The following is an 11,141-nucleotide window of genomic DNA, read 5'->3' on the forward strand; positions in this document are numbered from 1 at the left end:
CTATGCGCCGAAGCCTTTTGCACCCACTACAGCCAGCGCTGGGGTCGGGGCGCGGTTGAGGTCGCGACCGCTACTTAATCGAAAGAGGCCACCACCACAGGTATGGCGCGGCCGGCTTGCTCGGTCCGAGGAACCACGGCCGGGCCTTCTTCCCTTGGTAGCCTTGGGGACGAGGGGTCCCACCGCATTCTTGAGCCCTCACGGCCTTTTCAACGGGCCAAATGAATCTAGCCGAGATGCGCCTCATACCGGACTCGTCCATCCTCGTCGACGATACGACGCAGCCAAGGCATTAGAGTGAGGAAGGTCATTCCATTTTGAAGCGAAGGAAATGTCACCACGCCGTCTTCTTTGGCGACGCTGGCCCTCCAAGACGAGAACCGATTGATTGACAACGAGGGAAGCGGTGCCATCTGGATCAAGCCAAACTGCCGAGCCACGGTTCGGCAGATAAACCTCGACCCCACCTTTGACAAAGTCGCAGTGAAGGTCGCGCGCGACCGGAAGGAGCCCTAGATTTCCTTCAAATCGTTCTCCGTTTCACTATCAGGGATCACGGAGAAGTCGTGCACCAAGAACAATGGGTACGGCCGAGCAAGGCACACCCGAAACTGCGACCCAGTCCTCTCGATCAAACCATAGAAAAATTTATAACATGAGGTCGAGGCATTATGCTTCCTAGGGGCCCGGGCAAACGCATTGGCCAACGGCTTGGTGTCGGTGATATTGGCCGCTCCCCTCAACTCGAAATAAGCTCGCAGCCAAAACTGGAAGGCCCATAGTGGACCACCGTGCTTTGGCTTCATCCCGTCCGAGACAACGTCGTGAAGCGTGCGGTAGATATGATCGAGGAGGAACGGGCCGAGCGCCAGCCTTCCTCCTGCGCAAGATAGTCGGCCAAGTGGGCAAACCTGTGGTGACTTTATTCGCCTGGGTGCAGAACACAAACTTGCATAACCAATACAGCAAGAACGCGGCATGCTCGACCTCGCCCAAGGGAGCGATGGAATCGTCCATCGGCGCTGTCCTCCAAGACGAAGTTGCTGTAGAAGCTATAATAGTTGAGCATGTTCTTCACCTTGCTCCCAGAAGCTTGGCGACCGTAGGCCATGCGGCCTTAAAACTCCCTTCGGCCTCAGGGGCCACCAGAGCGGCATTTACTTCCACGCCGAGGGGAGAGAGGTCGAATAAGTCGACCATGTCTAGAACGGTCGGCGTCATCATACCACACCAAAGGTTCATGGTATTTGTAGCCGACGAACAGAAGCATGGGGTCGCGGCCAAAAGTGACCGGTCCATGACGAGCGGCCGGTCGAACAGTTTGATCAAGTGGTAGATGCCTTCATCCCTCCATTACTGGCCGAAGAAGTGCTTCATCCTCGGCAGCCATTTCTCCCACCAGGGTCGAGGTTGGCCATTGGGGCTGCGGTCCGCGACGTTCCAATCTTGGAAATCCCCATCAAAGGCCGAGAGGTCCACTAAATTGTTCTTCAAGTGAGCCACCAGCCTCCCGGCATCCACCATCTACAGAGGGGCCAAGGATGCAGGAGTCGGTGGCGATGCCATCGCCATCACCCAAGGCGTGACGATGTTGGGTAAGACCGAGCCTGGATTTCTCGACAAATGTCTTCGAATTCAGTCCAAAGGCTTGGGACCGAGCTTCAATAGATGTAGGGGTGTTAGAGGCCATTGCAACGGATTAAAGTGAGGGTATGTTCGGAAAAAGTCGAAGGAAGGGTGATGAACACGAAGAACACCAGGGAATGCTCGTAAAAGGGGCAAAGAGTTCGAGAGTTTTCAGAAAAACACAGGAAGGCAATTGAAGTCGGTGGTCACTAACAAAGGGGGATAACTGTGCGAAAGGGTTGAGGTGCTGAAATATGGAATTCGAAAGGGTTGAAGAGTTGAGAGAAAGGTTTGGCAAAATTTGGGCGTCTGAAGGTTCTGAAAGCGTAAGGAAGGGATGAAGGACATGCTTTTATATTGGCGCTAAAATTCAAACGAAGGGCGTGGCTCTCTCAAGAGACGAACGGCCCGACAAGCGTGCTCAAAGGGCGCGATGACGTGTCGAAGTTTGAGGCCGCCGCTTCGCTTGATGGGACGAACGACGGCTCGCGCAAGCCCGGAAAATGATGGCTCGCTAGACGTGCTTGCGCATTTAATGCGCCGATTGACCTACGTATTTAAGGCACCAACTGTCACAATCACTTCGTGGAATGCAAGGGTCCATCCTTGAATCCTTTCGCCTCGCCGGCCGTGACCAAAGAATCCAGGGATGTGGGGGCGATGTTTGTGCCTAATAAAACATGGTCATGAACTAATTGAAGGGACTTCCCTTCGGCCCTAGCGCCTAGCGTTTCGTCAAACATTTTGCCCTCTTAAGAGCAAAAGAAAAGCTGCAAAGGAAGAATCCTCGGCCTCGCGACCGCAGCTTTTGAAGACCGAGGTCTGAAGGCCGCAAAAGACACGATCCGAAAAAGCTGTGGTTGAATCGCCAGGTGGCCTCAAGGCCCCACGCTCCATTTAATGAAGTAATGCCTCTGACTTCGCAGCAAAACCCACTAGTCACAAGAAGCATTCAATGCACGAGGGGAGTGGCTAAAGTCAGGATTTGGTGATGGGAATCAGGGTGGTTAGGCGCAGACATTCTCACAAGTAATCTTACGACTTAGGGTCAGACTGTCGACCACCAGTCTAGAGCATTAAATGCGTTTCCACGACCAAGGGGGTAGAACCCACGATCAAGGCGGTGGCCGAGATTTGCCGAGATCTATGGGGGTCACACCACCATGCTTCTCAACCCCAGACCACCAAACTTCACGATCCCAAATGTCGATTTGACTACCCACTTGCCCCGGTGCGCAGGTCTTATCAGCCTCGAATGTCCCTCCAAGACTCCTATAAATACTAAGCTCAGGACTACGTTCAAGGGTTCAAACACCAAAACCAAAAGCCTCCCACGGAGCAAATTATATTTTCCTGTAATGCACTTTCAATACCTTTATTTGCTTTCTTAGGAGTAGTGGTAGATTGTAAGGAAAATCCATCTATCAATATATCATACGACCCTTGATTTTCAAGGCGCCGGAGCACCATCTCTGTTATCACCTCACTCACCCCATTTATCATACGACCGTCGCTCTCTAAGCAACGCTCCGGAGCACCACCTAAAACTCGCCACTAACACCACCACTAAACGGCCTTGTAGCTCAGGCCGTGAACCTGACAAATGCCGAGATTCGTTCCTCACTCGGCCACAATCGTTTGATTAGGAGTCGAACGCAAAACAGGCACAACACTTAAACCATCTTCTACCCGAACCTCATCATCATCTCGACGCACGGTAGACCGTGCTGGCACGCCCGCGCACAATCGCACCGCATCCAAAGAAGGACGTCATGTGTTGACGTGCATCTACTCGGCCCGGAGCACCAGGCCGCGAGATTTTCGACGGACCAACAGATACTCACTTCAAGTTCGCAGCCAAACCAAACCAAATGGTACAAAAGTAAATGTAAATGAGATAACAGCAAATGAGAAAGACTGAAAGCATACAAAGATTGGAGAGTAACAATGTTTCCCAAATAGCTAGGGATTGGTCCTGATAAGTTGTTCACGCTGAGAGCCCTGCACCATGTACATTCCATTAGTTCAATCATTGGCACGAAAACTACTAAGTGGCAACCTCAAACATGAGTGTAGATGCCACTTACAGAAATTCCAACTTCGTAGAAGTCCATTCGTGCGGTATGGAACCACTAAGGTAATTCTAGCCCAGATTACTATGAGCAAAGAAGAAAGAGTGCTATTAATTAGGATAAGAACCAATCCTATGTTTTTATATAGGTGTACGAGTACCATGATTGAAACAAAGAATCTACAGGGCACTTCCATAACAAGGCAATCAGATGCCAAAACAAAGTCCACAAGATACTTAGAAATACAGAACATATCAAATTATTCCAAAGAACAGAACCAAACCTTCTGTTTGGTCTCCTCCTAAACCAAGGAATACAAAAAATTAATAAAAATAACAATCTCAAATCCATGCTTGTTGAAGAATTCATCTCAACATAACAACAATTTTAGTGATCTCATAACAAGCACAACAACAAAAAAACTTGAAATTCTTCTCTTCATCCACATTTTCATTCAAGCCAACCACACAGAGAAAATAATACTAGAAAGGAAGTAAATTTTGAAAGAATGACCATACCAGCAGTAGTGACAAGAACTAGAACTGGATCTTTCGCCATTGCTGCAGAGTGTGGTTTTGGATAGAGAAAATCATCACAAAGGTAAAAACTAGTCAATAATTTCCACAAATTACAGAAGAAAATAAATAAATAATCAAAGCAAATTAATAAGAAAAGTAGAAATACCATTGTTCATTATTAGTGAACGATGATAATCCTAAGCAACAAACCCAAGAATCAAAACAAGTGGTTTAAACAAAAAAATCCTAAAAATAGATTTGAGAGAAAGAAAGGGAATGAGAGAATGCTGACGAAGAGCTGCGAGCTCAATCTTTTGGCCATCTCTGTGTCAACCCAAATCCCAGATATCTGCTTTTTCTTTGACCATGAAATGTGAAGAAGCAGATTTAATGAGCCAACGAGAGACAACGATCCAGCAGAAGATAGAAAAAGAGAGAGTAAGATTAGAGAAATTACCCAACAAATTGAAACCCTAACTAAAATAATCTCACCTGGAGGACGACGCCGACAAGAAAAAGGACTCTGTTGAGGAAGAGGGCGTCGACGATGAAGGTTAACGACAGGACTCTGATGGCTCTTCTTGACGACGAGGAGGATGCCTATGGCTCTATCTTTTAGGGTTTAGGAGAAGATGATAGTAGAGATGGATGATAGAGAAGATGGCGGCAGAGATGGAGGACAGAGAAGAAATCGATGAAGAAGAGAGATGCTGAAGGTGAAAGGGATGAGAGAGTGAATCTGTCTATGGGTATCGCGAGAGAGAGAAGAGAGGGAGTTTAATTTTTGGCAAAAACATATACGAGAGGGAGTCTGAAATATTTGCGAGGGGGCGAAAATTTTTAGCGAAAAATCACTGTAGTCATCAATCATGCTTTTGGCGTCGGTTCTAAATGTTCCGCTTACTTTTTTTTTTTTTTTGGAAAACCATTTTATGCATCAGTATATTTATATCATAGATGCTAAATATAATCAACAGCATCGGTAGAAAAAATCAAAAATTTGTGCTGATGTCTTTATACGCTTTTAGTCTTATTATTTATAAAACCGATGCCTAATATACTAACAGCATCGGTTTTCAGATTTGTCGATGCCTATATGGTGTTGTGTAAAGTAAAATTTGGCATAGTGTTTATAGTTATAAGAAATTGACCGAAATGCCCTTAAACTCTACAGAAAGTTTAACAGAGTTAGACGTATGTGGTACATTGCAATACTCTATAAAGTTTAGGTGGTTAATAATAAAAATTAAAAGTTTAGGTGGTAAGCACAAATAACCCTAAAAGTTTAGGTAGTATTTATGCAAATTTCTTGTATATTATAATATAATATATATATATATATAAAAATTATACATATGTAATGTATATGTGTATATACATGTGTATATGTATAGTATAATACATATATGGGTATAATATATATACACATATATGTATATATACGTATATATATTACATATATACACGTATGCTATTATTATAATATTAATATTTATAGGGAGCTGATTTTCCCACTCATCTTTTATCCACTTACACTCCCTTTGTTAGAAATTGTATGTTCCCACTCCTCTTTTGTCCACTTACACTCCCTTTTTTTGTTATAGTAAAAACTATTAAAAAACAAAAGGGAGTGTAAGTGGACAAAAAGGGAGTGGGAAAATCACCTCCGTATTAAATCACCTCCCTATTTATATCTATATATGGGTATATTATAATAGTAATATATGTGTATATATGTATATGTATATTATATATAGGGAAATTGGCAGCTTTACCCTTGGCTTACCTAATTTATTCACTAATATCCTTATTTTGAAACTCAATCACAAATGCCCCTTATAAAAACTCCTTATTGACAGCCTATTGCCCATCCTTCACTTCGTTTTTTTTTTCTCAGTTGTTGCTCTTCCTCTTCTTCCTTCTGCCAAACCTCACAAAATCCACCTCAACCATAGAATCTCCCCTAACTCTATCTCATCTTAGTTATATCTTCCAACTAGGAGCTGATTTCAACCTCAAAGTTGAACCCCAAATTTGGACCGGACCCTAGCCAAGGCACGACTCGCCACCTCCGTTGTCGGCCTCAACAATGAAGCCATAGTCTTGACTTGCCACCTCCATTGTCGACTTCCACCACAAAGCAACAGCACCTTCCTTGTCGATCTTCACTGTGGTGAGTTCTTATATTGGTTTTGTTTTTGTTTATTTATTTAGTTTTCGGTTTTTTTAATTGATTGAGATTATTGGGTGATTGATCTCACTGTTTTGAATGATATATTAATGGGTTTCTATTGTGGCTTGCTGTTTTTGTGATTGAATGAAATTTGCCAAATATTTCCTGTGGTTGTTAAGCTCTTGGACTTGGATACACTGTTTTGTGCTTATGATTTGTCTTTTAAATTATGTATACATTGTTTTGTGATTGAGACTTGGACTTGCAGATCTCCTTAAAAGTAATGTATTCACTCTTTTGGATGATATTCGATATGAAACAACCTTGGACAGTCAAGGTTTGGCAATTTGTAAGTAGTTAGTTAGTAATAGGATACCCTAGGTTAATGGCTTTGGGTTGGATTTAACTTTAAGAGTTCTTAATACATGCCTTCCTTGCTGGAGCTTGAAACACAGCTATGCTAGCTGAACCGTTTCACATTGCATAATACTGATGTCTTAAAATTGTTGGTTATTAATGTATAATTGAAGTTTTATCTATATGGTTTATACACTAGTTGATAGATTTTTTATTGGTAGCTTAACATGTGTTAACAAAAGGAAATTTTATGATGGTCAGAAATGGATACAATTGCAATTTTGTTTTGCTACAATCTCAAATGGGTAACCTCAAAGAAGATGTGCACATATGAAGAGGGTGACTCAAAAGGCATAATAGTTTCGTGAAACATCACGTTTGATGAGCTTTTGGAACGGGTGCATAAGATTGTTAATAGAGACAACAGGAAAGACAAGCTTTGTTTAAAGTTCTCAATTTCAATATCCTCGAATGAGTGTAAGCATATCAATATTGAGGACAATAATGATATTAAATTTTTTATTAAGTACATTTGTGAAGTAATTCCTTCGAAAGTGGCTCTTTTACTGGTGAGCATAGAAGACAGAGGAGTGACAAATGTCGTAGGTGATCGTATACATATCACGATGGATATGAGTCGGATGGCCTGTTCTTCAAATGCCATAGTTGGAAGCAATGGTGATGTACATGGTGATTTTGGAACAGAATATTTAGACGTGATTGATTTTACAAGGGTGGAGGGGATGCATAGTGGTGGTAATGGTACGGAAATGAATGGCTTGCAAATGCACTCAGCCTCTCCTATTTTGGCCCATTTGGAGACATTTTCACAAGTGGGTGTGGTGGATTTTAGAAGAACGTCCCAGATTCAGAAACCAATACCAAAACAAGTTCATACATATTTATAGGCACTACAAGTATCATACACATGCATTTACATGCACTATAACAAATAGAGTGGATAAATGTAAAACTGCAGTATGATATACATTTTTTAATAGAAAAATGAAAAATAAATTATGATATACATCATTCAAGAGCTGAGCTTGAAGTTTGCTGAGTTATATATACCTCTAAGAAATCTATCTGTGATTTCTCCAGTAAAGGACGACCTTCAAGAATCCTATCTTTATACATATTGTTGGCTTTTCTAAATGACCCAATTCTTCATATAGCAAACTTTCACAAGATAGTACCATTGCAAAATTAACGTTCACATTCATGCACACAATTTCGCACTACTCAATTGCAATATAAAAATTATTAGAAACATGGGTGAAGTGAATGTGTGTCTTGGTAGGCGAATAAAAATACAAATCAGGAAATCATCAATAGTGCATTTGGCATTGTTCAAACAGTTGAAGAAAGACAGTCTTAGAGAAGAAGAATAGCAAGACAATGGAACTTGATAAATGCAAGAGCTGTCAAAAAACCTTCAAGTTTTCCAAGAACCCTTTTCAAGGCATCAACACAACATTGGCATGATACCAACCTTGAGGACTATAGACTGCACCAAAAACATATTCAAGATTGAATTATGAAAAATAGAGAAAACCAAGATCCAACATATGCCAACTTTACAGTATCAAACTTATGTTAAAATATTGGCATTCTCATAAAACTTACAAACTCCACAATTAATTTTGGAGATATCCTCCACCTCCAGATATAATTAATTTATGTAGTTCATTCAAAAATCACATCCCAAAACAGAACAAACAAATTCAGATCATTGAACCAAATAACTATGTTTCTTCAATTGTTTTTTGTAAGAATAAAAACCTAACTCAGTAATCAAATTCAATAAGCAAAAGAAAATCTTCAAAATCATTGTAGATTGGACAAGCTTCAAGCATAATATTCCTTAAGACAAACAAAGAAATATTTGTTGCACAATCTCAAAATTTTGGTTCAAAAAGTTCTTGTATAATCCCACTGAAATAACATTCTCTACACAAGCTGAAAATATTAATTGTAAACAAAGAGAGTAAAATTATAAATTAAACCCACAATTATGTTTCAACAAATTTCTGTTTAATCTCACCCAAATTTGACTTGGATGGACTTGAACTCACATCAATCACCAAAAATCCAAACCCATATATGTAATTGAAACAAGGAGAAAAAAACCCAAATGTGTATGAGAAAAGCCAAGATGTCTACCTAAGACGCCATCTCTAAGCATGTAGGTTGAAAGAGGTGACAGAGAGTGAGAGATGGAGGTGGAAAGATTGTCGTCGCCGATGTGGGTTAGGATTTCTGAGGAGGTGACAGTGACTGTCGCCGATATGGGTGCAAGCGAGAGAGAAAGAGAGAAGAAATGAGAGGAGGGCTGAGTGAGTGAGATTGAGAAATTGTGAAAGAGGATTTGAGAGAGTAAACAAAAGTGAAAGATGGGCAATAAGCTGTCAATAAGGAGTTTTTATAAGGGGCATTTGTGATTTTCAAAATAAAGATATTAGTGAATAAATTAGGTGAGCCAGGGGTAAAGCCGCCAATTTCCCTTATATATATTATATATGTGCGTATGTATATGTATACATATATACATATATTATATATACGTGTATATATGTACACTATAGTATATGTGTATGTAAGTATAATATAATAATATAAATAATATAAATTATTAGTATTACAATATAAAATATGCATTTTATACATTGGGTGAGCATGAGACTACTTAATCCTCACTTTCCCCATGGGTTTAGTAGTCCCCTCCTAAGTAGGTGTTTTTGGTGGGTCCGGTATTAGCAATCCCATCTAAGACTAGGATTAGATAAAAACAAACATGGTACTAAATTTAGTCCAAGCTTGTGTAACAAACAACCCCTAAGTTCTCAAACACACCATAAGGGGGGAGCTCTCAAACACCTCTCTAGAGCTCCTCTCCCTTCTCTTTCTCAAATTCTCTAAGTTCTCAAACACCTCTCCCTTCTCTTCATCAAATTCTCTAAGTTCTCAAACGCACCCCCCTTCTCTTCCTCAAATTCTCTAAGTTCTCAAACATCTCGCCCTTCTCTTCCTTAAAATTCTCTTAGTTTTTCTTTAAAGTTCTCAATTGTTGTAACAAAACCCTTTTGCTTCTTAGCTATAATTTATTTTTTATTGTCATGTAAATTCTTTTCTTAAGTTTTCAAGTTTGATTAGTTTCCAAGTTTCAATTATGATTCTTATTCTTATTCGCTATGCTTATAAGTTAATATGCTTGTTTGAATAGTTGATCACCATTAACACTTGTATGGTAGCTATCTTGGTTGGAATTAAGAGTAGAGACCATATGCTTTAATTCAAATTGAACTATGAATAGGTGTGGACATTTGACAACAGGGATTAAATATATGCCTGGTTGTTTAAAATATTCATCTATGCTTAATGGATTTCTAATGCTTAATTTAGGTTCGACAACAATGATCTAATTAGGGAGTTAGGAATACAGGGTAAGGACCAAACACCATGGCTTAATCATATACTTTAGCTAGAATCAATCTAAGAATCTAAATTGAACTTGTTAACTTATTTGATTGAGTTAATTTCTTTTCTTTCTTTCTTGTTTTTTGTTTTGTGCACAGAATCAAATTGAATCAATCTATAATCAATCCTCGTGGAATCGACCTTGCACTTACATATGCTATACTACTGAACAGCTCGTGCACTTACGAGTATCACAATTTGAGGATGCAGTTGAATCAATTTTAGCGCAACTGATCCGACAACAAGAAGCAACCTAATACTTTAAACAATTTAATGAAAAAGAATACATTAGGATCTAGTGATAATGGGTATCAAGTAGGTCGAATTGTGCCAACTAGATGATTCAAATTGAGGAATGAGTGATTTTGACCTGAATTAAATCCAAACTCGACCCTGCCACTCATAGAATATACTATTATGTGGCGAACCAAACACATTAAAATCAATTCCAATTAATAGGCCAAACCCAAGTTAGTGATGAGTTGAGTCACCATCCACTAGGAATGTACAACATTATTCACAAACCAAAGACACTACTTAAGACAATGCCCAATAGTAAAAAAAACCATGGAAGATTGAATCTTCTTTACAAACTTCTTATTCTAAATAATTTCATGTTCTTTCTCCCGCCAAAGACACCACTCAAGACAAGGTCCACATGCCACAGAAGACAATGGCCACGTTATATATGCTTATGTCATATATGTTAACTTAAAGCACGAACCATTATAATAAGATTAAATAATAATTGGAATATAGTACCAGAAAATAAATAATACCCAATTGAAACCTAACATTCTCATTTCCGCAAGACATATTCTATATAAATTGGCCAACATTGTGGGATATAATTAGGCATTAGTTAGAACAACAAATTAATTTGTATTTTGTAGTTAAAGAAGTACCTAAGAAATAAAA

At 40.0% G+C, this 11,141-nt stretch overlaps 1 pseudogene; it reads right to left on the bottom strand.

Annotated features, from left to right (window-relative positions):
- Positions 1-227: 227 nt before the first annotated feature.
- LOC148919109 (uncharacterized) lies at positions 228-1,524 on the bottom strand (annotated as a pseudogene).
- Positions 1,525-11,141: the final 9,617 nt, after the last annotated feature.

Source organism: Prunus mume, linkage group LG3, assembly GCF_029339155.1.
Source record: "Prunus mume cultivar Tortuosa linkage group LG3, ASM2933915v1, whole genome shotgun sequence".
Lineage (NCBI taxonomy): Eukaryota > Viridiplantae > Streptophyta > Magnoliopsida > Rosales > Rosaceae > Prunus > Prunus mume.